The sequence below is a fragment of the Camelus bactrianus genome, chromosome 8 (genome assembly GCF_048773025.1).
Source record: "Camelus bactrianus isolate YW-2024 breed Bactrian camel chromosome 8, ASM4877302v1, whole genome shotgun sequence".
Taxonomy (NCBI): Eukaryota; Metazoa; Chordata; class Mammalia; order Artiodactyla; family Camelidae; genus Camelus; species Camelus bactrianus.
This window is the reverse complement of record NC_133546.1, coordinates 33,689,642-33,716,924: the sequence shown is the minus strand read 5'-3', so window position 1 is coordinate 33,716,924 and position 27,283 is coordinate 33,689,642. Positions and strand designations below refer to the sequence as shown.

At 39.0% G+C, this 27,283-nt stretch overlaps 1 protein-coding gene and 1 non-coding gene across 4 annotated transcripts in view; both read left to right on the top strand.

The window, feature by feature from the left end:
* NKAIN2 (sodium/potassium transporting ATPase interacting 2) overlaps positions 1-27,283 on the top strand; it is an 853,276-nt gene that overhangs the window by 634,734 nt on the left and 191,259 nt on the right. The gene's annotated exons all lie outside the window — the stretch shown is intronic.
* TRNAP-AGG (transfer RNA proline (anticodon AGG)) lies at positions 7,139-7,207 on the top strand. The gene has a single exon. It is a non-coding gene; the product is annotated as a tRNA-Pro (tRNA).

Genomic DNA, 27,283 nt, shown 5'->3' with positions numbered 1-27,283 from the left:
GCAAGTTCTAATGTACCTGCAGCCCCCATCCCTCTCTTTCCATTTATAGTGCTGCCAGTTTAACTCTAACACTGCTGCCTGAACTAAAGCACAGGAACTTAATTAATTGCTTCCCACTCCCTTTCCACACGGCCCCACCCCTGCTTTCTCTACACACATCAATAACAAGCAAACTGAGAGCCATTTATTTAGGTCAGTGAAAAACCACAAATTTCTTTTTGATAATGTCACAGATCTCCTAATGTTTCTTGGATTCAGCATTATTCTTATATGAAATTTGCAATGAAAGTCTCAAAATGAACCATCAGAGGTTCATGATGCTAGCCATGTGATACTTCCTCTTTCTTAAGGAAGCAGAGGATATTATTAACATATTTGCCATGTTTCCTAAGCAAAATATGCCAAAGAATTGATCCAGTCCAGTATGTATTATATCTGTGGAATCACTTGTTAGGGAATAATATAGAAATAATCTCATCCTTGAAATAGTTTATTTGTATAGGGTTCTTACTAACTTATCCTATTATCATGTGTGGCCTGCTAAATATATTAGGAAGAAAAATATGTCTTGGAATTACCAATAAAGTAACAGTAACAGGAAGCAGTAACAGGACTGGATTGGGCAGGGAATGTAATTATGTTCTTCCAGTGGCGTATGATCATCACCCTAGAAAATACTGAAATGATCGTATCTTGCCTTCCCTTTTACTGAAAAGGAAATGATGAATATTCCAGAAATGTAGCCACAAAACTCAGGTGCCCCCTCTGTCTTCATCCAGCCCTTATTGCTGAAGAAGAAAGCCAAGATCCTTCAGGCAATCGAAGATTGTCACTGGTGACCATTTTAGACGATGGGTCCATCCAAAGTCTGACTGAAGGTGAGGAGGTGGAGTCAGGAGCCCCAGGCCACTCTTTCAAGCAGCTTTGCTGTGTTGTAGCTGGAAGAAGATATTAGGACAAAGGTGGCTTTTAAAATTTGTGTATTTTGAAATAATTTTAGGCTTAGAGAAGAATTACAAAATAGTACAGAGTTCCCATACGCCCTTCATCCATCTCCCTCTTATGTTAATATCTGATAGAACTAGAGAGCATCCCTCAGTTTGGGTTTGTTTGCTGTTTTCTCATTAGATTGAGGGTGTGTATTATTGAAAAGGGTACCACAAAGATGATATGCCCTTCTCAGAGCTTCTAATCAGGGAATACATGATGTTGAACTTTATTTCTGGTTATTCTGACCATGATTACTCGGCTAAGGTGGTGTCTTCGCCACGGCCTTCCTCTGTAACGTTACTATTTTTTGCTTTGTAATTACTGAATGTTTTGGGGGAGACACTTTGGGAACCATGCAGGGATGCTGTTTCTCCTTAAACGTTTGTGTGTAAGTTTTAGCCTCATCGGTGGATCTTGCCTGTGACAAATATTACTGAAGAGTCCTAGTGGTACTTTTTGTTTTCCTCATTCATCCTACATTTATTACTTGGAATTCTTCTGTAGGAAAGAGATGTCACTTCCCATTTACCCAGGTAGCTCATTAGTTACTCCAGTATTTATATATATCAGTATGAACTCCAGAGTATTGACTGTATTCTTTGGCTTATAATCCAATCCTGTCATTTATTCTGTTACCCCCTTTGTTTTTACTTTAGCCATTGAAGGCTTTTTCAGGTTGCCTCTTAGGACTTTTTCATTTGTCCCAATCCTTTTCATTTTTCTTTTCTTTTTAAAATTTATTTTCTTTTCTGTGTGTGTGTGTGTGTGTGTGTGTGTGTGTGTACGTGTGTACTTGTATATGTGTACATTTACTCATCTTCTGGCACCACACGATGTTCAGCCTGTATTTTCACTAATTTAGGCCTATGATTAACCAGTTCTCCAAGGAGCTCCAGTTCTTTTTATTGAAGAATGGTATTGAGAAAATACTGTCTGGCCCTAGGTGTGCTCATTGTTACTGGAGTGTCATTGCTTCTAGCCTCAAGGATGACTTTTAAGATGAAAGATAAAAGAGTTTTTATATGTATCTTTTTGATCCAAAAGCAAGCAAGAAATTGACTATGCAGGACTGGTAATACTTTTAGGAACAAAGTCCTTGAGAAGGAAATGGTGATGAGCTTCAGAGCATAGGTGGAGGGGTTGGCCTTTGATAGAAACTGGGACACTATTCATTGTAAAGAATAGAAGAGAGAACATGGGTTCAGATTCAAATAGATTTTTATTTTGGTAGAAAATAAGAAAATTCCTATTTCCTGGTGTTGCTAGTGATGTATTGGGCAAGATCTTTAGTTAAAAGTAAAGGAGGACACAAATGAACTTATTTACAAAGCATAAACAGACTCACAGACATGGAAAATAAACTTATGGTTTCCAGAGTAGGGGAAGGGGGCGGGAAGGGATAGACTGGGAGTTTGAGATTTGCAGATATATATAAAATAGATATATATATATATATATTTGAGATTTGAGATATATATATATATAAAATAAACAAGTTTCTATTGTTTAGCACAGGGAATTGTTATATTCAATACCTTGTAATGGCCTATAATGAAAAAGAATATGAAAAGGAATATATGTATGTACATGTATGACTGAAACATTATGCTGTACACCAGAAATTGGCACAATATTGTAAACTGACTACTTCAATAAAAAAAAAAGTAAAGTAGGAAGTGATGGAAGATTGAGGAGAGAGAAGGTGCTGGAGAACATGAAATCTAATATATTAAATAATTAAAGTAGAATTGCAGAGCATCGTGGATTGCCATTTTGGGATTTGTGCATGAATATAAAATGTCACAGCATGGTTGTCTGATGCAGGCATGGAGTCAGCAGATAAATTTGATTAACCTAGAACTGAGCTTTTTCCAGGTGACTATAATTGAAAGGGAAGTGGGCAAAGGAGGTGAAGGTTTTTGTAAGTCAGTGTTCCAGTGTTGTAATGGTGAGCCATGGCATTAAACTAGATAAGGGAATAAAAAGGATAAAATGATGTTAGTGTTATCAGTCTGTTGTCATGGGAAAAAAAATTAGTTTTGTTTATAGCTATGAATTCATTTACATAATTTAGTTGATGACTGTGTAACTGAAATATGTATCAGGATCTTTCCTTTCTTTTTAAATAGAGTCCACACCAGCAGTGCTACCATCCTCTCTAAGACTTTATCCCTTGACCTTGTCAGTCGACCTCCTATCTCTTATCCGTCTTAGTCTTTGAGTCTTTTTTTCTCATCATCCTCCTTTTCTACCAAATCTCGGCATTACAAGACCATTTCTCCAGTGAGAACACAATCATTTCCTGAACAGTTAAAGCACACACAAAAAGATACTGCTTTCAAAGTCACAGACATCTCACCCAAGTTTCTGTCAGGTGACACGATATTTAGCTTGGGAATCACAGTGCTCTTCCACAAGGTCACTACAATAACAAACCTGAGAATTACTGACAGCATCATTGCCAATATTCTATCTGAAAGCATTTCCTCCATGCCAATCAAGGTCATATACATGAAGCCAGAAAAATAAAAATAAAACCTATTCTGTAGGAGACTCCATTAACTGATCTGAAAACAAATTGATGAGAGGATGTGGTTTAATTTTTCACTAGTCAGAGTCATTACTTTGTGAGACATGTTTGGTCACCTTTGATGTGTCAGCTAAATGGCTGTTTCTAAAATTACCTTGACCATTATTCATGAGAGTGTTGGTAATTACTCAGTGGTTAATGAAGTTGGTTTCCAGTTGACGGTCGTTAGAAACTGAGCGTGACCCGTTGCACAGCAGAAGTCTCAGATACGCCCAGCCTCTGCTCACTGGACTCGGTTCTGACCCGAAAACACTATTAATAGCTCTGAAGAGAGAACGTTTGCTAAAATAAACATTGGTGTGCAGAAGCTTCAATTTCAGTTGTTTACTATTGATACTACTGGTATTATTCTCACGTTCTCTCTTTGCTCTAAATCCTATATGTACTTTAGGGTATGCAGTAGTTTTATATCTGCCCCTCTCATCTGAACTTCAAAGTCTGTGAGGGTGGAGACTTCCTTGGATTCTAGAGTCTGGGTAATGCTGGATGCACAGCAGCCACTTAAATTGGAATAAGGCAGGCAAGCACTTCTCTCATATCCGAAGTTAGAGGAGCTGGGGCACTCTTAAGCTCAGGTGCTTTAAATCTAAGTCACTCAACAACTCATACCATTTCTTTCTACACACAACTAGGTGCACATAGGGTCACAGTATTTTAGATGCAGAAGAAACATCAAAGCCCATCTATCCTGGCATATTCTTTTACATAAAGGAATAAAAAATTATCCAAAAGAGTTAAATGAGTTTCCCAATATTACACAGCTAGTGTAATCAAGCCAGTGAAGCCACTGAGCTGACTATATAGGAGAAAAATACTGATGCTCACTTGGCCAACAAAAAGCAGATTTTGAAAAAAAAAATTACTTATTTCCCAATCGATAGCTCAGACCTTAACATCTCAGTGGTTTAAGGTTAGGCATCATACTGAGTCCCAGAATGTATTTACAAAACTAGGAATCCCTAACAATTTAAAAGAGATGCTACTTTGGTGCCATTATTTGCATAATTTTATATTTCATTGTCATTTACTTCAAACTTCTCAAAGACTGTGCTTTAGAAGGAGAAGAGAAAGATAAAAAAAAAAAAGAAAACAACAAAACCCTGTTTCTTTCCTCTCCTTGATTGAAAGACAAAAACAAAAAGTTTCCTATGCAATTTTTTTTTAAGGAAACAAGAATGTCTATAGAGTTCCAAGTCCTTTCTTTGTGCTCAAAAATGTTTAATAACAAGTGGAAGAGAAATTTCAAAATCAGAATTCCTTTGGCAAAATATCTTGAAATTCAACATGAGTCTTTGGGCAGAACCTCAAGTGATTTCAGATTTGTTTTCAGAATTTAGTCCAGGATTCTGTTATGATCCCTAAATTATAACAAGAGGGACAGAACTAATGTTTATTGAATTTCTACTATGTGCCAAACACTTGGGGGTTTTATAAACTTACCTCACTTGATCCTCACAGAAATCCAATGAAGAATATATTCTGGAACATTAGCCCTGTTTTTCAGCTGTGTTTACATCAGAGACGTGGCTTGACTAATGCCATACGTAAAGCAGGATTGAATTTAATCATTAGTCTGTCCAACTGCAAAGGTTTTACCTGGTAGAAAGTATTTAGATTCAGCAAACACTGTTTTCCTGCGGGAGCCTGGGGAGGAGGCATAACTTGACAGGTGCTTCTTAAAACACTATTTCATTAAATCACCAGAATCCCATCTTCTCTGTCAGATATTTAATAAATACACTGATATTTCTTTGTGAGACTGGAGTGTGCCATTCTACCAGAGGAAAATGGAAAGATAAGTGTTCTCCTTTATGCCAATGACAAAATTTTACTATCATGAGCCAAGAGGATTCCCCAGAGACAGGTCATCTTGGTGTATCGCTATAGGCAGAAATAATAGCTCAACTTTAGTCATGTCAAAAACTACAATTATTGTCTTTGCTAAACTCTCTTCAGAATTCAGTTGGTCAGTACCAAATCACTCTATCAAGCTTGTGAACTCATTCTCTTCCCCGGGGGTACATTTCATGGCTAACTCCTCCCGGCAGGCCCACCAAGAAGCAGTGCTGCTCTAAATCAGACGTTGCATCGAAGCCCGGCAGCAGCTTTTCTGCTGCTGGTGTGGGGGACCCTTCTCCCAGCGTGAAGCGGCTTTGAGCCAGGAGCGTTTCTGCCGTGTTCTCTGATGTGAGTGTGGTGTTCCAGTCAAATGTTTATCTAAGGGCCCAAACCAATCTAAACTTTCTCCTGGAGAAGGACCCTAGGCTGACTCCAAGTAGCCTGGCTCTCTGTGCTTCTGCACAGGGGACCACCAGAATTGAAAACTCTCCTTGACTTACTCTGAGTCAGTATTTTTTCCGTGCAGCCCAGATCTTGTGTGGAACGGTAAACTTACTTTCCGTAGCTGGTGCTAGCTTTTCCTCATGAGCCTCACCATAGTGGGAAGAAAAGACACATTGCAAAATTGGCAGTGAACGGTATCCATTTTTGGTTAACAAGGGTTTAAATTTGGTACAATGTTTGCCAATTCAAAGTTCAACTCAAGACTGGCACTATTTCTCCTCTCTTCTTCCCACTTCCCAAGATGATTTCTGCACTTTAGGGAGAAACAGTACAAAGCTCTTAGGCATAGAGGCAGGCGAGTGGAGAGTCTCTGGTTTTGCCCTGGTCTGTGTGCTGGTCTGCTCTGTAAGGCGGAGGCGTAGTCTTTCTGTGCATCCTGCTGGCCTCTACTTTTGAATCCCTCAGGTTGATGTCATCTCTTCCTTCAGGGACTTTGGCCATCACCTCTTGTTACCTGCACACAGTAGGTCTGATTCTTATTCGGCTCCTTGGACATCCCACAGTGAAACCTTCGGACTTGGGGTGACTTCTCTTGTGAAACCCCTATCATGTTCCCCACCTGGAATCCCAGTTTCTTTCTAGGGATTTTTTTTTAGGGGGGAGGGAGGCTACAGAGGAACCTCTAGATCACTTCCACACTGTACACAAGCTGTTGGTGCAGGCTACCTCGGGTGGCATGGTACTTAGTCTCCAGATGCCAAAGAGAATAAGATGAAAGTTCCTCCTGCTTTTAGCTTTCTGTTAAGCCAGTCACACAGCTAAGCCTCTGGGACTGTGGACACTGCTGCCTGTGTCTCTCCTGCCTGTGTCTTACAGTCCCCAGAGCTGAAGAAGTGGACCTCCCCGCCTATACTATGTGACAAGGACTTAACCAAGGTTCTATCTACCTCTGACAGGCAATAAAATTCTATGATATGCTCTCTGCCTCTGCCATGTAAAATTCTACCATGTGGTTAGCTCTTAATGTAGAAACAGATGGTGAAAAAAATAGAAAATCATATTCTCTTTCCCTTGATCATGGATTTTAAAGCCATGTATTCCTGTAACTCAGGAATTCTCTTCTGTGTATCTAACTCATAGTTCCATCTCTTTGTTCTCCTTTGTGTTTTTGTTTCAAGTAGCCTTATTTTCCCAAAGGCAAATGAATGATCCTTGTTTAATAGAAGGCAAATAAGTTTAAAAACAAAAAATATATTAAGGTGTTTAGTCAGGGAGGGTATAACTCAGTGGTAGAGTGTGTGCTTAGGAAGTACAATGTACTGGGTTCAATCCCCAGTAGCTCCATTAAAGAAAGAAGGAAGGAAAGAGAGAAAGAGAGAAAGATTACCTCCCCTCAAAAATGTTTCTAATAAATAAATAAATTTTTTAAAGGTGTTTAAAAATGTTACACTAGATAATTCAGAAAAAACCTATCTAAACTGCTTTCCAAATTATGAAATTATACGGACCAATCTGCTGTCACTAAAGGAACAAAAGGAAATAAGAAACACAAATTATCTCCTACTTAGGTCCTTTTAAAAGCAGACCAAGAAATTACTTATCAAAGTTAACTAAAGGTTGTGTCACCATACCTCCAGACTTTTATCTATGTGATAAGTTAAATCATCAGCTAGTTAAATCGCATACTGTTTGACCTTTAGTGAGTTGTTTAACTGGTGCTCTTGACTTTTATCAGTAGGAAAGTCATAAACAGACTTTTTACAATTTTGCTTCTGTTGTTTCATCCATTATATTATTGAGTTTGCTATGTGAACGTGTAGAATCTAATAATAGGAAAACATCTGTATCTTTTGAGAAATTAGTTTACTTTTACCTGACTTTCTCCTCGTTCTGTTAATGAGTCTGTGTATTACTTCCTATTTCCACTTTTCTCTTGACTTGCAGGAAACTCAAAGATGAATGTGGCATTTAATCATTCCATATTTTTTCCTTAGGAAGACCTATTAACATTATTCCATAAACGTTCTTCTTAGCCATTGCAAACTCTTGAGGTGTAGGTAGGATATAATGAATGTAAAATTACCTATAAAATGTAAATTTGTGTGTAAAATTAACCTATAAAAAACTCCAGGAGATATGTATTATATGTTTTACAGAGGAGGAAACTGTAATTTATAAAATTTCATAGCTTGTTAAGATCTTGTCACTGGTAATTGGTAAGGCTGGGTTAAGAATCTGGCTTTCAGACTCTTTATCAAGTGCTCCTGAAGCTCTACCAAGAATGTTTCCATTTTAAAACAAACAAAACTCCACCAAATCTTAACTGTTCAATTTGTAGTGTAAAAAAAAAAATTGAGAAATAATTTTGAAAACGTGCTTATAAATGTTTGAAAAATCATATTCTTTTTTCTTTACCCTTATTTCAAAGTAACTTTCATGATGTAAAGCTTCAGACACAGATACCACATGCATATTATTGACAATTTAAGATGGAGAAGATTCATACATAACATTAATATAGGCAAATGTTGATGACTTTTCTTGTGTTGGCATAGATTGTCTCCAGTTAATCACGGTGACAGCAGTCCCATTACAGAGGAAAGCCTCTACAACGTGTTTCATAGAACAGTACAGAATGGAAATGTAGACTTAACATTTGAAACTTTAATATCCAGAGTACAAAGAGGTAGAGATTTTTTTCTAAAGATGGCTTGCCTTTCCCTAGGAAAATCTCCTGTAGTTACATTTTGCTTTAGAGTCCCACACTAAAAAGGCACAATTTTCCTTTATCAAGGTAACCCTACTTTTCCAATTGTGTCTGTGCACAAAGGCTCCCTTTTGATTCCAGTAATTGTGCTGATTAAGGAAAGCAAAACAAAACAAAACAAAAGGCCCAAACTTCTATCAACTGAGTTTTTTAAACAAATTCTAACTATCCCTACAGACAATATGAACCTTGATAGGAAAAGAGAGAAGAATTAAGTAGCACTCTCAGTGACGAGTTCCCACCGTGGGACTTTCTGCAGGATCCTGTGTAATCTGAGCTTTTTAATGTTTATTTTGCTTCTCCTCTGAGATAATCCTGCTCTATTTGAGGTCAGACATAAAGCCTAATTTATGATGCCTGACTGCTTTAAGAAAACTAAAAGCTTCCTACATAGTTCTTTTATGTACGATTGTTTAAGGAAAAGGCTTTCTTATTAGAAACGCTTTTCCCTCCATTATTAACAGTGTATCCCTTTGACTTAATACTACTAGATTTCTAAAGTGACTTGTTCTGATGAAAAATGAAGGTGCTGTGATTTTAAATTATCATAGAAATGTGAGTTTAAGTATTAGTAATTATCCCAAATTTGCACATGACCTAGTAACTCACACATTACATGACATAGAATGCATTGCTTTTTAGATCAAACAAAAAAGTCAGTGTAGTATCCTTGTGCTTCAGAATCCATTAACTCCATTAGCTCTTCTATCCCAGGAGAATGTAGTCTAAATCCAAATCTTTCTCCATGCAGTTTATGATGGTGATGGGGTCTGGGTGGGGGAAAAGCAACAGATGATGATGCTACTTAAAGATAGCCATACATATTGCTTTTATGTCTTTGCATCAGGTTCGTCCTGTTCATGATTTTGGTGCATTTCTCATGGGTCCCACGAACGTATTCAGACCACCGTGGGCATGAAATCCAAAATCTAGATGTAACAGAAGATCCTTGGTTGAAAAGATATATATAAGCTGAGGCTCATAGCAACATTTAAAATTCCAAATTAGTCACCTCACCTCCAGACTCTTCTTTCTACTCCATTTTCCCCCCACATTGGCCTTCCTTCCCTTTAAAAAGTCTAGTCTTCTGGATTTCTAAGTTGATATCCCTATTAAACCAGGAAAATAATTACTTTGATTGTAATTCATGTTGATGGGACAACTCACCCAGATATTTACATTTTTATTCCTTTAAGCTCTCTTTGTGGAATGAAAGACCTGGTCTCTTGTTCAAGATATCCTAAGTGGTGGTGGGCAGGAACTGGAGAACTTTCTGGTTGTCTCAAAAATTGTGCTAGGGTGTAAACTTGCTGGCTGGGGATGGTTCTGTTTCATCAAGTAAGGTCCTTAAGTGAAACTGGCTCAAAAAGGCAGCGGGTGCCAGGTACAGATTCTTTTCCTTATTTCTCTCCCTAGCTTAACACATATTTACTGGCTTAATATTTATTGAGCTGATTTGAATCAGAAAGTACCAAAGTAGAGTGGAGGATGGCTGACTATGGCAATGACCAATACAAATTTAGTCTCTGCCTTCATGGATTTTATACAAAATCTTATGCAGAGAATAAATAATGACAAATATGATGAGTGATATGAAAAAAAAAAAGCAGGTGTTACGGGAGTGTATAGCAGGGCCTCTAGCCTAGGGTTGCGTGGTCATAAATAAATGTTGTCCCAAAGACGTGACACACTGAAACTAAGATGACTCTCAGGTGCTGTCTCAACTAACCCCTTCTCAACATGATCGTGCTGAGATTGTCCCTAGGATTGTTTACAGATAGCCCAACTTTCTCTCCTTCAGGGCACATGAGAGGGCTGTACTTCCTCTCGGAGCTAGATGGGGTGATATGATTCTGTTAGGCCAATAAAATGTGAGGGAAAATGACATAGATCAGCTCCAGGCAGAAGCTTTAATGGTTGGCAAATGCTTTGTCACATTCTTTCTTCCTCCAACCTTGTTACCATGGAGTGGATACCAAGTCCTGGGTCTTCCTGGGTTTTGGTGTGAGGACAATGCCAATTTGGAGCAGAGCCCCCAGCTAGCCTATGACGGACAGGAAACAGGAGTGAGTAATAAACCTTTGTTGCCTTAAGCCACCGAGATAATAAGGCTGTCTGTTACCACAACATAACCTAGCCCAGTCTGACTGATACATCTGCCCACATTTCAGTGTGTGCTGTCTCAAGTCCTCTAGCTCAGCACCAGTACCCAGTCAAAGGACCTTTAGGTCAGAAGTTGAGATTAATGACTATATATGGTTTTACAAACGTGGCATTGTGTTTTTGAGTATTGTATTATTTACTAGCAGGGCAATATATCATCATCATTAAAAGCATGAACTCTTTGCCATTGTGAATTTGAATCCTGAATCTCATACTTGTTAGCTGTGTGGCCTTGGTAAAGTTATATAACTTCTCTGTGTCTCAGTTTCCTCATGTTTAAAATGAATATAACAATGAGGCCACCCATGTGTATGTTACAAGGATTAAATGAGAACAAGGCTTGGCACATAGTAATCACAATATAAGAGTTGGCTATTATTGTTGTAACACTAAATTCATATGAAAAAAAATCTCACCTTCAAATTCAGAGGTGTAAACTATAGTGATTTTTGGTTTTTATCACATCATATCTCAAAGGAAACACTGGAATAGTCTACGCAGTATTGTTCTTTCTTGGAATCAAGACCTGAAAAATGACATAGAATGTGTATATCATTTAATGCCAGGATCATTTGAAACTTTCCACGTCCTGAATGTGACTCTGCTTTTTAGAAGATGCCTCAGAAGTAGGCAGATGATTAAGGAGGCATCAGGCAGACCCAGCAACCTTCTAGACCCAGAGGTGATGCGAAGGCAAGAATTTCTAGGCAGGTCACCTAGAAGCAGAGGCTAAATTATCTGTTGTGCCCTCATCAGCCTTGATGTGAGTCATTGTCTTGCTTCGGGGCACAGAGCAACATTGACGCAAGCAGAGTGATGACTGGAGGAAAGTCTGGAGCAAGACAAACTACGCTACCCTAGGAGAGACCTTAGGACCCCAGATGCCTGCAATACAAGAAGCTGTTGGGGGCCCAAATCTGTAACTGAAATAATCAGTTTTAACAGATTTTCCTTCAGCAGTTTAGCCAACATATCTATAGAGTGTATATAAATATCCCACAGCCATTCATCATTTCTTTCCGGTGACATTTGCAATCTCATGTTTTACGCAGCCAGCTATTATGTTAAACCTGGCCAATTTTGCGTTTAGGCGGCATTGTGAAGTGTCGCAGCATTTGATGTAATGGCATGATTGTAAATTGCAATCTGGTCTGCGGGAAAAAAAAAATTTAAAAAACATTAAATTTGTTTTTGTTGTTTAGCTGTGTGTCTCTCTCTCCTCTCCCTCTCTCTCTTTGTCTCCCTCTGTCTCAGTACAATTCTCTATGTAACAAGGCTTAATGAGAGAAGGATCACAGTGGTTAAGATGTACTATTTTTTATTTTTCTTAATCTCTAGCTGGAAAAAAAAAAAGTAAGATTTACCCCACAAGCTAGAGCAAGTGGGAGGCAGTTTTTGTGTAAAGCCGTTGCATTATTTTAACGCTAAATGTATTCTGAAAGGAGACAAGTCTTACATTATTTTCTGCTGAAATAGCCCATGTTTTTAAAAATATACTGGGTGCCTCTTTTGTACTTTGGACTATTAACAACAAGCAGATCCATCCGCAGCTGTCAGCTCTCTGGAAAGCAGTCAACAAATTCATGGCCATGAATTCTTCCCATAATAAGTCAAAGTGATGCACATGGCGCCTTCCATTCGAGTGAACGGACCTCAATCTGGGCAGATCTCATATTTTATCTCTGTGCTGTTTTAGTGTCTGCCATTGTAGAGAAATTTGCCATTAAGATTTAAGTCTCTGGGATCTGGTGCCTTTGGGAGTTTTCTGAAAGCTCAGTTCATAGTTATGTAAATGTGTAGTGACTTTTCAAGTTACTTCTGAGAGTCTAACAATCAACATAAATTCCTTTAAATTTCAGCATTTGGAAATACACATAATACTGTGGAATGGATGCTGGATATGCTAAGTCATCAAAAAGAGAAGTTTACCACTGTAGAAAGAGTAAAAAGGTTTTTCCCTCCAGTCTAGTGCCATTGAGACACCATCTCATTCAAATAAAAAATGAAGTGCAAATTCGCCAGTACCTTCAGACCCCCTTAGAGCAACAGTCTCAGCCTGCAATGGAAGAGGCACACATGAAACTGACTTTCCTCCATGGCTTAGTTTAATTCAAACAGAAGAAAATAAATGGGTAGTGTCAAATTATCTGACTGGACTGGATGTTCTCAAACTTTTTTGGTCTCAAGACCTTTTTATCCTCTTAAAAATTATGGAGGACCACAAAGAGCTGTGGTTTTGGTATTGATTACCATATTAAAAATTAAAATGCAGAATGTTTAAAATTTTTATCAATTCATTTTAAAGAATAAAAATAAGCCTATTAGACTTTCTTATAAGAAACATATTTTCATGAAAAATAATTATTATCCAAAGCAAAAAAAAAAAAAAATCATGAAAAGAGTGGCATGGTTTCATCCTTTGCAAATCTCTTTACTGCTCGCTTTAGTAGAAAATTGTTCATTTTAATATCTGCTTCTGCATTTACTCTGTTGCAATATCATATATCAGGTAGTTTTTGCAAGACTCTACTGTCCTTTTAGCAGAGAACAACAACAAAAAAAGGGCAAATGAAGTCTAAGTATTTTAATGAAAATAGTTTTGCAGAAAGGGTCCCTGGATCACACTTTGAGACCTCTACACTAGACTCTAGAGATTTCTAAAAAGATTTGAATCCCTGGATAATTTGTGAACATTAGTATTATTTTGATTAGCTGTAAAATGAGACCTAAAGCAACAGTAGCACTAATCAAGAATAAAATACTTCAAGGTAATCTTTCTATTTTTAAAATAAATTTGCATTCAGTTTTCCACTGCTACTGTCTTTGTACGTCACCTCTCTGAACCTCCTCTCAGATTGCGTCTGCTCTAGTTCATACCCTCCTCTCACCCTTTGCAGGATAGAAACACGGTTGGCGTATTTATAAGTAGCAAAATGGTTGCAAAAGGGAAAGATGTGCATCTTGTTAGAAACTGATTCTCCACATTAAATATACACGAAGTACACAGGACCCACATGTTTTCATTCCAGTTACTATCTCCCCCAGTTTTCTCATACTGACTCTTATTGCTTACAGACTATACAAGCTTCTCACATTTCACCACCCAAATCTCAACAGTTTATATAAAAGCTCCCACATTTCCCATTTTTCCAACGGTTCCCATAAGAGCAGGAGATTTTTCTGGGATCGGGGGTTGGAGGGTCGCTGAACTCAGGGAGAGTCTCACAGGGCAGTAGAGGCACAAGAGCCAAGGTTCTGACCCTCTGCTTTGCATGTATAGGAACTTGATTTTTTGAGTGCAGGTAGAATTGACCAGACTCAGTGGAATGTTCAATATTAACCTTCCCAAAGAGACTGAACCTACACCAGAATGCCAATGCATTACATTTTACTGAGCAATATGATTTCCAAAGAGACTTCAATCATTGCATTAGCTGGTTCATTCACTCACTTTAATACAATCTCTATGAGATGCCAGCATATAATCAAAGCAAAGGAAATCAGTGGGATTGTCTAAATGGGTGTTTTTTATCAGACTACTGTAATCTGATGTGTCTGTTGCCACTCTAAAAAGATATTGTATCTCAATGTGATTAAGGCCCAGTTTTCCCTGGGTAGTGCTAAAGATTTAATCTTCCTCTTTCAATTCACTTCTCCCTTCATCCTGTGTGAAACCACTTAGAATTCCCTGAATTTATAAGGCTGTTTCATGCCATCCCTGCATCTTTCCAGAGTTTGTTAGACACTGACCTCATATGATTTGCCCTTGCATAGGTTTCCTTTTGGTGGGTGTGGGTGGTGGATGAAGAGGCCTGAGATGAGTGAGACGGGAAATCTTTCTAACAATGGCTGCATCCAGGATTTCCATGGAAGCGTATTAAAAGCTTGATTTCAAAGGGTAAATGCTTCAGATCCCATTCATAGGATAGGATATGTCTCTAACATGTTTTAGCCAATCTTGAATATATTTAATCTCACCAATGAGTGCTTCTGTCTCATATTCCTTACGATAAATAAAACACAGTAAATTCAGCAATAAAAATATATTAGTTCTGCTAAGCCTGTAGTCCTGATCAAGATCTGATTAATGGAAGACTTTCAGTACCACCTCTGGAGTACGGCTTTTCTAATAAAACTCTACCACTGGAGTGAGGATTCTCTCCAATCCTGATTGCCCCCCAACCTGAAACTTAAACCAACCAGCAATTAGTATCAACCTGTCTGTGTGCAAAAATTTTAAAGTAAATTACAGATAAGGCAGCCCAGTTCAAGTCCTACCTCCTCCTATAAAGCATTTTCTTCCCTTTTTCACTCAGCCCCGCCCTACCCCAAGTCCAGTAGAGAGGCAGGTTCCTCTTCCTGGAAAGAGCTCAGTATAGACCTTTATTAGCACTCACCGTTCTGAGTGGGAGCTCTTCATTTTGTCAGTTTGTGCCTCTGTCTCTCTAATTAGCTTGTGGGTAGAGGCAGTGCTGTACTTGCTGTGTTCTGCGGGGGCAGGTAGCAGGTGCTCAGAAACTGTCAAAGGCATGAATCAGTGAATTAATTGCTCTGGGGCTCCTCTTTTTTGACTCAATGAATCCCTTTTTCCTCCTGTTGACACAGTATTTCCTCAGATACATTAATACAATTGATTAGCTGACATCACTGTTGGCTAAAGTGTTTTCCTCAGCAGGATAATAGAATTAAGCAATGGAAGGTTTTGGTGGTCAAAAATGGCTGTGAAACCCTGAGTTAAAGTTTTACAAGACTCTTTACTGCAGGACTTCTTAGGATATAATGCACTAATATGTATTTGAAATCTTTTCATAGATAGTTTATCTACTGCTTATTCCCCGCCCCTTCTCCTACTCACTCCACCCTTGCAATTTGGTTTCCGATTCCCTCATTTGATTTAATCTTCTGTTTTGGGAGTGATCGGTGACCACCACTGCCAAGACCAGTGACATTTTCCTAATCTTCATCCTCCTACAACACTTGTTGTTGAAACACTCACCCTGTGTGTTTTTTCTCTCTTGATTCTTATACTATGCTGGTTCTTTTGTTACCTTTCAGGACTGTTTGCCGTGTGTTCAATGGATTCTTGTCTTTCTCCCAGCATACGAGCATTTTCTCCTTTCTTCTCCTGTACCTTTTCTTTCAGCAATGTGTAGTGATTTTTCAATACAGCACCATTTGCTGAGGACCTACTGCGTGCCAGTCACTGGATACAGTGATTAAACAGAATGTTACCCAACCATGGCAGACTCACAGTGACTGAAAGTAAACAATCACTGAATTCCACTTGGTATCTGTAGTAAAGGAATATATATATATATATATCCCACGAAGTGTGGAGGAGGTACGGGGAAGTAATGGCTCACCTGGTGCCTGCAGGGGATGGGTGTAGCAGGGGTAGAAAAAGAGCAGTTCAAAGTGAAGAATGTCCAGGGAAAGTTTCCCAAAAGATCACCAAGAAATGAGTCAAAGTTCAAACTTCATAATGTGGCTGTGCAAGAGGAATGGAGTCTAGAATCTAACTGTGTCTCTCTGTCCCATTCCTGTCTCAAAAGACAGGCCCCTCAAGTATTACTGAATCAAGCCTCAGTCTGCTCACCCTCGCACAGTAAAGCCAATCTACTGAAACCAGGTTGTGGCGATGGAAAGTGTAGTTTATTGTAAGGGGTCATATAAGTGGTCTGGGACAGCCAGTGCTGAAAAAGCCTGAGCTCCCTGAAGGGTTTCAGGAAAGCATTTTTAAAGGTCGGGTGAGGGAGGGGCATTGCAGGGTGTGTGATCATCTTCTGCACAGTTCTCTGATTGGTTGGTGGCGAGGTAACAGGGCAGTGTCACAGGGGTCATATCAATCCTTGGACTCCAGGAAGCCTGGGGGCTCTGTGCTCATGGTCATCGAGTTGTTAACATTTTCCACTTGGTGGAGGGTTTCGCATCTGTAAAACAAGCCAGGAATTGTGCATCAGATACTATTATCTCGGTACTTCAGAGAGGAGATAAAGCAGAGACCATGGCAGGAGGGTCTGCCCCAAAAGCCCCCCCCCCCCGATCCTGCTTTGTTACATAAGGATGTGCCACAGAGACGCAGTCCCAGCTGAGGTGTTTACCCAGTGACATTCTCCTTATTTACCTTGTGGCCTGAACTTTCTGGCTCTCAGGATATACATTTAGACTTTCTTATGTTGGCAGCTTTCCATCCTCCTTGCCAGGATGAGCTTTATTGGAACCAAACAGTATCAGATAGCGGAGGCAACTCTTGATCTCACAAAGACTAAATGACCACTCTAACTTTGGAAACAAAAATAGTTGGAGAAATCTAGAAAATGAAGGTTTAGTTTTTCAAATCAGATTTCTGATCCCAAATTAGGGACCAGAATAAGGGAAATGGAATAGAGAAGGCAAAATATTTAAACCCTTCATCTTCCATAAGTGGAGTGCTTAAGTTATTGTTTGGCTTTCAAATTTTAGAATTAAATAAATATGGATTTAAGAAGATTCATGAACAAAACAAGTTTATAACTAGTAATTTTAAAATGACCATCTACTTTTCCATATCATTGCAGAACAGATAGAAAATAAAACTCTTTTCTTTATAAAAAGACAAAAATAGGGGGGAAAAGGCACTAAAACATGCTTTAAAGCACAAAACAAAGAAGGACAGTCAGATCATATTTTTACAGTAAGCATAAGCAATTTAAACTTCTTTATGAGAGGGTAAGAAATCTCAGATTTTAACATTTTGGTTTTAATCCAGTCTATTCTTTACAAGAGATATAATAAATAAAAATACATACAAGTTCTATATACAACATAGGAAATTGTATTTCAAAGAAACATGAACAAAAAGGGGCTAGGAAAAGTCCTATCTAACAACAAAGAATTTAAGACCTAAAGATTTTATATTTTAAAACCTCAATAGCATGGTATAGTCACAAAGAGGTGAAACAATATATTGCACGGGCTTTTACTCTTGCCGTAATATTGTTTGGGAAGTTCTAGCCCCAGCGTATGCCCTTCCTCAGTGTTTCCTGTTGGAGTTGGAACCAAGATCTAAAAGACCAGAAGGATATCTTACCCCGTTATTTCTCCCGTGTTCCATGCACTGAGACCTATGATTCCCTCTTTCCTGACTTTCCGCGATTCACTTCCCGCTTCTGCCCTCTTGTCAAAATGTTGAAACTGACTCCTCATATCTCACCTTTTTTTCTGGGCTTTTGAAATGGCCTTCTTCCCTCTAGCCTTATCTCCATCTAACTGCTAATGTAAATTCTTGACAAAGTAATACTTCTCAAAGGCAAAGCTGTTCATAGTTTTCTTCCTGTTTTTAATCTTTTTATTGCTTCATGGCAAGGAAATTTTAAGGTTGATTTTAAGACAGAACAACCCAGTGGGATCCCTGTCAGATCTGAAGCTGAGGCCTGGCATGACATAGACAAGTACCCAGCATCATGTAACAAATACCAAATCTGCAGACGACAGACCGCACAGTGTGAGATTCATGGATGTTGCAGTGATGTTAACTTCTCCTTCTAGATAAAGTGCGCCACTCAGATCCTTCTGTCAGTGCAGCTAACTTTATTCAGAGCCAGGCTGGGTGGAAAAGCCACTTGTGCCTTCCAGCTTGGATAACAAAGGGGTCGAGGCCTATTTGCTCTGCTAACGGAGGCTTTTCCACTTGTGTGCAGTTAGATATAACCAGAAGCAGTTCCTTCAGCTTGGGTATAAATTGGAAACGCTCCATGCATTGGCATGAACAATCTTAGGCATTGAGGGCAATTTAAAAAAGCGAGCGAGAGAGAGGCGAAAAATCAAGTAGCAGATGTCAAACCAGAGACGGCACGTCGAGCAGGCAGCTGCGGGGCAGCTGCTTTCTGTCTGGAGAGCCCTTTGGAAGTGCTTTTGAGGTTCTTCAAATATTTGATTAGGATTTCATGGATGTTGATGCCATATAAGGAGCTTTAACATTTTAGTGTTCTGTTTCAAGTTTGTGTTTTTTTTTTAATTCTGCTAAAACAAAATAAAACTGTGGTTTAAAAAATATACTGGTGAAAATGGAAAATTTATGGGCTTTAGAGTCTGACTGACCTGGGTTTAATTCCAGGCTTTAACTGGCAAGTGTCATCTTGGGCTCCTTAACCTCTCTCAACCAGAATTCCCTCATCTATAAAATTTGACACTTATCTCATGGGGTTATTGGAGTGACTAATTTTTTTTTTAAGTACACAAAATGCCTAGTGCCTGGTGAAGGGTCGATTAGTTAGTTTTCACTATTTATCTACCAGTCACCATTGTAAGACATGCTGAGTCACACATCCATTCACGGTGTCTCTGAAGGGCAGAAGGATTAGCGTTCGCTCTGTGAGCACCACAGGGTCGGGATACCACAGTATCAGTGTATAAAAATCTGCCATAGGCCTGTCCTTGAGATACAAGATGTAAATGCCAAAATATTTCTATGCCCAACTCATCAAGAGTTACACTGCAAAGTTATTTTTCTGAAAAGAAGGAAAGCAAACAACTTCCTTTTGTAAGCTTGTTGCTTAAGCCTGGACTTCTAAACCCTGGGGAAGATGGCAGTGCCTAATTCATCCTGGCCTCCACGACCTAGGGACCGCCACGATCCCAGGAGGTACTTGTAAACCCCAGCCCTTCTGCGATGGATTTTCTTAGATCTGTGAAAATCCTTTCCATTGTGTGTTATTTCAGGTGTGTACAATCATCATAGCTTGGATAAAAATGTAAATGCCTCCATCCAAACTGTCCTCTCTCTGAAGGTGGCAGCTGCAAAGTTGCTGTCATGGTGCAACGTTTAGACACCAGCAGCCGTGGGAGCCCCAGGCCTTGACCGCTTCTAAGGTGTGTGTCTTGCCTTCTGAAACCTCCTGACTTTCCGTTTTCCCTTTGAGCCATGACTTTCTGTCACCTGCCTCTGCAGTGAATGTGCGCCCTGTCAGCTGACACAGCTCTGCTATCTCTTGTGAGCAGACATTTCCAGTCTTGTGCCACTAGGCCGGTTTCCCATGCCTCCTGCTAGGGAACCGCTTGTGCCTGTGAACGTTGCCTTCTAAGGAAGGTTCTTTTTTTCATCTATGTTTGGGTAGAGTCCTGAAATGGGGCTTTCGTGGATGTTTCTAAAGCTGGTACTGCTTCTCTTTTATTCTTCTCGCCTTTTCAATATCCGAGGCCAGTGTTTCTCAGTGTGGTCCGTGAACCCCTGCAGGTCCCCAAGACTCCTTTTGGGGGCCCCTGAGGTAAAAATTATTTTCTTTTGAGTGCTAAGATGTTATTTACCTTTTGCACAGTGTTGATATGTGCATTGGAAGTGCAAAAGCAGTGGTAAATTAAACTGCTGGCCCAGACAGACAGTGGCACTAAGTGTCCTGGTAAGTACTGGCGTCTTCACCAACCTGCATTTACAGAAAAGAAAAGGCCAATTCCACTTAGTGATACCTTGGATCAAGCAGTGAAAATTATTAATTTTATAAAATTTCAACCCTGGATGACACATCCTTTTAGTGTTCTGTGTCACAAAATGGGAAGTATGCATAAAACATTCCTACCATGTACTGAAGTATGGTGGCTTTCTGGAAGGAAAAGTATTTGTCTGATTGAACTACAAGCTGAACTAGCCACTTTTTTCATAGAAAATGATATTTACTTTAAAAAACTAACTGATGAAATATGGTTATACAAACTTATGTTGTGCAGACATTTTTTAAAAAAGAACAAAAATACCTGTTACTTGAAGGCAAAAATCTTAAATCTGATGCCAATGATAATATCTGAACTTTCAAGCAAGAAGTAGACTTTTTCTTTTGAAACTTACATCAACCACAGTGAGCATGACAGAGATTTATAGAGATATAGAGATTTTGATGCGATCCAAAAATGTATGACTTTTTGATATCTTACAACGAAGTGTGTCAAGATTTTTGAAAATCTGAAGAATTCAGTAAATCAGTATGTCCCAAATGAGCAATATATGATTTCACAAAATTGTGCATTGGGTAAAAGACCCATGTAACATGCAAGATAGACCAGTAAATTGTACTGTAACAAACATTGGGAAGTTCACTGTTAGGGTTGCAAATATTTGTACATTGCAACTAACCTTTAAGAAACTAATAATTATTGACTATAGTATTGAGTCAAAAAAGAGCCATTCCTCAAACCATATATAGAAGTGAAGTCAAAATGGATTTTAGGCCTAAATGTAAAACCTACATGACTTTAAATATAAAATTTCTAGAAGACAACATAGGAGAAAGTCTTCATGAGCTTTATTTAGGCAAAGGTTTCTTAGAGAAGACACCAAAAGTACAATCTATTTAAAAAAAAAAAACTGTGAAAATTGAACTTTGTCAAAATTTAAACCTTCAAATATGGAGAAGCAAATAAAGAGAAATATTTTCAAATTATATATATGATAAAAGACTTTAGCCAGACAGTAACAAGAATTCTCAAAGCCAAAAATTAAGAAAGTAAATACCCAGTTAAAAAAATGAACAAAATATTTGATCAGCCACTTTATCAAAGAAGATGAACACATGGCAGATCATCATATGAAAGATGTCCAAAATTATTAATCATTGGAGAAATGCAAATTAAAAGCACAGTCAGTGAGCTATCACTACAGACTTAGTGAAAAGGCTAAACTGTTTAAAATGAAAAAGAAAACCAACAATGACAAGCACTGGCAACTGTGCAAAGGGAATGAAACTCTCTCACACTGCCGGGCGAAATGCAGGTTGGCACAGCCAGTTTGGAACGCAGTTTGTCGGTGTCTAGCAAAGTTCAATATGCAGTTACCATGTTGTTGTTGGAAAATAGGTACTTGCCTCACACGGGAAAGAATTCACGGCATAGGAAAGTGAAAGCAAGTTTATTTAGAGAGATACACACTCCATAGACAGTGCGGGCAGTCCCAGAAGGCAAGAGAGAGAGTGACCACGAGGCTTGGAGTTGTTAGGTTTTATGGACTCAGTAATTTTATATACTAATGAGTAGGAGAGCTATTCCAACTACTTTGGGCAAGGGGCAGAGGTTTCCAGGAACTGGGCCCCTGCCTACTTTTTAACCCTTTACGGTCAGCCTAGAAACTGTCATGGCACCTGTAGGGTGCTATGAGGCTCAGGGTCTACTGGAAGTTGAATCTTCTGCTGTCTTGGTTCTAACCAATTTGTCCTGTCCTCAATGGCTGTGTCATTTCTTCAGTGGTTGTGCCCTGCCCCTTCCCTCCTGTCTCAATGTGACCCAGCAATCTCATGCCTAAATATTTGTCTAAGTGAAATAAAAACTTATGATCACACAAAAATCTGTGAATGTTAATAGCAGCTGTATTCATAATCATCAATGACTGAAAAAAAAACGTATTTCTTTTAACCATACTACTTCCATACAGTGGAATATTACTTAGCAATAAAATGGGACAAACTACAACATGGATAGCTCTCAAATGTCTGATGCCGAGTGAAAGAAGCCACACTGCAAAGGGTTCAGTCCCGTTGATATGACTCCATTTATATGACATTCTGGAAAAGGCACAACTGCAGAGGCAGAGAACACACCTGTTGTTCCCTCGGGTAGGAGGAGGAGGTGACCACAAAGGGGCACAGGGGGATTTTGAACTGGAGGGTGGAGAGTGATGGAACTCTGCTATCTATTGACTTGTCAAAATTCACGGAATTACACTGAAAAGAGCAAATTTTGCTGCATGTAAATTATGTAGTAGTAGTAGTAATAATAATAATAATAATAATAATAATAATAATAATAATACTGGAAGGAAAAGTAAAAAATACAAAGGAGGGAGGAAGGGGCAAGGTAGAGGGAAGACCCCAATCCCAATTCCTCTTTTATTACTGCTAAGGCTAATAGCAGAGAATGCAGTGTCCATCTGTAGGCAAGTTACTGAAGTCACAGACTTTGGTCAGCAAGAGCCAGACCTTACTGCAGGGCCAGGCTGCTGAGTTTAAGCCCATTGAATGACTCATGCCGATCAGAACACATGCTGTCTGCAAGTAGACTCCAAAGAGAAGGCTGGGGCAGAAGCTGACCTTCAGGTACCATGGTCTTCTCCCAGACCTCCAATCAGGTAACTTGCTTCACTTCCATTGGAGGAGTAGGAGGTAGGGAATGAGGCTGGATTGTTCCAGGGAAAATCTCTCTTTGTAGGAAACAAAAATGGGAAAGAAAATTTCTCTGCTCATATTGCCAAACACTTTTTTTTAATGAAAAATTTAAATATATTGGAACCTAACAAACCATAACTAGCAGGGCTTATAAAAAGAGGATTTTTGCAGCAAGTGCCCAATCCTCCTAATAGCACTATCTCTAGAAAACTCCTTTTCCTGCAAGAAATCACTAAATGAGCTTTCTCTATTGCTTACATGTAGCCCAAGTAAATTATGTAGGTTCCACTGTAATATCCCCTTGACTACATGTCATTTAAGTCTCAGTGACTTCTCATGGTCTCAGATTTTACAGCAGCCCAGGATACATCTGTGTAATTATCAATGAATAGTGCCTAATACAGCATCATGGACATAATATAATTAATTAAAAATTACTTCTGTTAAAAGGATGGTATAGCTACAAATATGTATCTCCTATAATTTAGTTTTCTTCATCCATCACCTGACCTCCCTCTGCTCCCAAGAATTTGTTAAGATTCTTTACTAAGATTCTCATAATTTAAGAAAATTTTTATTTTAAAAATATTCACGCACAATTAGAAATTGGAAAATACAAGAATTGTAAAATATAAGGCCTGTGTTAATCATTGTTATGGTAATCATCATGCACTTAATTTATTGAACACTTTTATGTTTTCTTTGAATTCACTATTTCTGAATTTTTGCCTCCATTTTAAATGATACATCAGGTTTTCAAATGAACCAGTAGGACGGGTCAGCTCAATAAATGAAATTCACTTTCAGTTATGTAGACTAATAACTGGGTGAGCTATGGTAAGTTATTTGGGACTTTGGGCCCATATATCCTTCTCAAGAAAGTGAGCCCAGAGATGCTCAGAGGTGCTACCAATTTGGGATTGTGATGGAGCTCCTGATTCTATTACATGCATCACAGACTTTCTAGTGTACCCCCGGCTGAAAGCTCCTTTAAAATAAGCCTCGGGGACCATAGAGAGATTGATCATTTATCTGAAATAATGTTGTTTCTGTGGTTTAGTCTGTTTGTGCAACCTCTGGAAAATATTTCCTATCTTCACTTATAATAAAAAAGTATTGTTCACAATTGGGAGAAACGACTTTGGTGACCTATTTTGGGTATTTTCTCATTATGGTAAATAAAATATTATACTTCTTTAATGTCTTCTTATAATGGTGCTATTACGTTCCTTATTCATCTGTATATAGAATAGATACATCTCTCTACCGTACAATCATTTAAAAGCAAAAGGCAAAAGATATACTCACGAATCAGAGAAATATATATATTTATACAGTTAAATATAGCATGCTAATCTTTTATAAATCAATATAAAAGGAACAGAAATTGAGCAAAAACGCTTTAACAGAATATAGGTCATTTTGCAGAATGTCTTCTTTTCACTTGTTAAAGGAGGGCACTAGTTTCTGAAGCACTAGATTTTATTCAGCATAAACCTTTTCAGCTGCTGCTGGAGAATTCTGTAAGTGAATTTCCCAGATAACTGAACTAGAATTTCAATAATCTTCAAAACTACTTGCTTAAGCTCTTTTCCCCTGTGGGAAATGTTCTAATATTCATTAAATATTGTAAGATCATCCCTAGTAAAACAAACAAACAAACAAAAAACATTGGCCACAATTTAAACTTTTTTAATAATTTGGGGTCACTATTAAATATCCCATTTCCTCAATTTTAAGACTTCTTCATACTAGGGAATACCATTGCAGCCAAAACAAGTCTTCCTAAAGAAATAAACTGATATTAAATACACTAATTGACAAGATGCATGCATGTCAATTTCAAACATTAAGACATGGAGGAAATTACATCTTCAGTTGCAGACTATGAATTCTTAAAATGCTCCCCAACATGCAGCAAAATGCTCTTGCTTTTGGTCCTCCTCTCACTCCTCACCAGATGCTCAGTTGTCACGTCTCACCTTCATTGCCTCCAGGGGTAAATGCCTGTCCATTTCCTCCTATTTTGCTGCTACCCTGAGCTGCTGGCTATGAGTTGAGAAACCCAGATCACAAATTAATCAATGATTATGTGCTAATTGTAGCAGTCAGTTTCTTCCAGGAGACTTTAAGGCCATACTTTAGTGCTGAAGTTTTGGGACAATTGCTTCTGTGCTTAGAGATTTCGTGTCATGTCCAGTGTCAGGACTATGTTCCAGTGACCACGAACTTGCACTTTGGAGGAAGAGCGTGTTAACTGCATTAGGAATTTTGGAATAATTTTTATATAGACTACTGAAGTTTGTACAATCCCGTGCTCTCATCACTTGAAAGAAATTTATAAAGTGTCAACACTATAGGTGTGCATTTCAGAGCTGACTCTATCAGGAGGTATGCTGGGATCTCAGGGACAAGGGTACGTGGGGTGGAGGGGTGCCACCTTCACCTTGCTGTAAGGACCAGTGGCCTTGAGGCCCCTGGCACTGTGCCTTATATCTGTGGCAAGCATTATGGTGATGTTTCCAGAGGGTGGAAGAGAATGAGAACTTAAGTCAGAGGGGAAATGCAAGTCTTGGGTGACTCTCAAAGTCATGAAGGAAGCATTGGCATGAGTTCTTTATAGCAGGACTTGAGCCAGTAGCTTCTTGGAAGTTGAAGAAAGGAGGGAACAACTTCTATCACCCCAGGGACAGTAGATAACAAAGCTGGCCAAGGTCTTTAAGCTCCACAGAAGCAGGCCGTGGTTCCACTTAGGTGGCTAGGTTCCAGCTGTGATTAGAATCCCTGAAGGGAAACTCTGGAAAGTCCCAGTTTTTCTAACTGCATCAACAAGATAAGAGTAGAGAATATAATCACTTACGCTGGGATTTCTCTCTTCTGTGAGACAGACACCAGGTGTGTCAGCAACAGAGAGCAAACCCAGCCATCACCAATGAGGATGAGCGGTCGGGGTGGGGGTCTGGGTGTGGGGCCCTGATCTGCTTTTTGTTCAGGAGCAGGTCAGTCGGAACTTGAAGGTCACGGACACTTGTACCAGACCTTCCTTGTGAGAACTTGGAAAATTCTAGAGAAGTCAAGAAATGACAAACATGTGATAGTTTTCAAAGTTTATGGTGTCCCAAACTGGAATGTACCATCGTTGTGAGGGAAAACACGGAGTAACCAAAGTTCTACTCCTGGTCCGGGGCAAGAAACTCTTGAGGGAAGGCAGACAGAAATGCCCATATGACAGGTAGGGAAGGAACTTACCTCACTGGGTGTGAAGGGTAGAGAGGAAAACTCTCGGGAGAGTATGAGATTGAATATGGAAAAGATGGAAAGATGAAGGAATGAAGAACTGTGGGAGCCAAGCCCTCCAGCCAGTATATTCTTTTGAGGATGTTCCACATCCTTTAGTCATTTGCACCCATACTCTGCCTTTTGGTCCACTGAGACTGGTTTGTCTGCTCCTTTCCCTGTCTCTACTTACCGCTGCTCATTGCTCATACAATTTTCTGCCTCTCTTCTGTTACCAAAGCAATTTGAAAAGATTTTTGTTGTTCCTGTTTTTGATACTGTTGTGTTAAGGATATTAATAAAACAAATAGAGAACCAGATACGTAATAACTATTTTTCTCTGCTTTCTTTTCCCCATTGTCACTGTATGTTCCACTGTCATTTCACATATCCTGTGAATAAAGGAACTCTGCCAAGCTCTGAGGCTAAAAAAAGGGAAAATGATTGCAGTGTCCTCTTGAAACATATAGTCTAGAAGAGAGAAGTGCACAGAATCACAATGAAATGCCTAGTTGTTACAATATTAAGTGCATTCTAAGTACATCAGAAATCTAGAAGAAAAAGCACTGGTCGAGGTCATAGTATCAGCAAACTGGTCACAGAAAAGGAAATTCTTAGCTGAAAACCAAATCAGAACAAACAAACAAAAATCCCCACCACAACCATCACCGACGTGAACAACAAAACAAGAATGGAAGTACACCAAGTGTCTTAGGTCAGGTTCCCTAGAAGTCGAGTTTGGGACAAGGATTTGATTTGTGGGATTTATTAGGGAAGTACACTTCAAGAAATGCCTATCACAGAGTGAGTGAAGCAGGAGAGGGAATGGATGAAGAGTGAGCAAGGATGTGGTCTCAGGTAAAGCCCTAACCAGCTTAGAATTTTAGTGACCTGCCTAAGGTCACATAGTTAATAAAGAGTAAAAACCAAGGGTAGAACTTGATGAATAAGAAAAAGAAAATACACTTTCCCCCACACCAATCTTTCTTCTGCAGAGAATAGACCCAAAAGAGTCAAGAATTCATGCCTGCTCAACTTTGATGAGGATGAAGCAAGGTCACTTTAATGAAAATGTCCTTAACTTAGAGT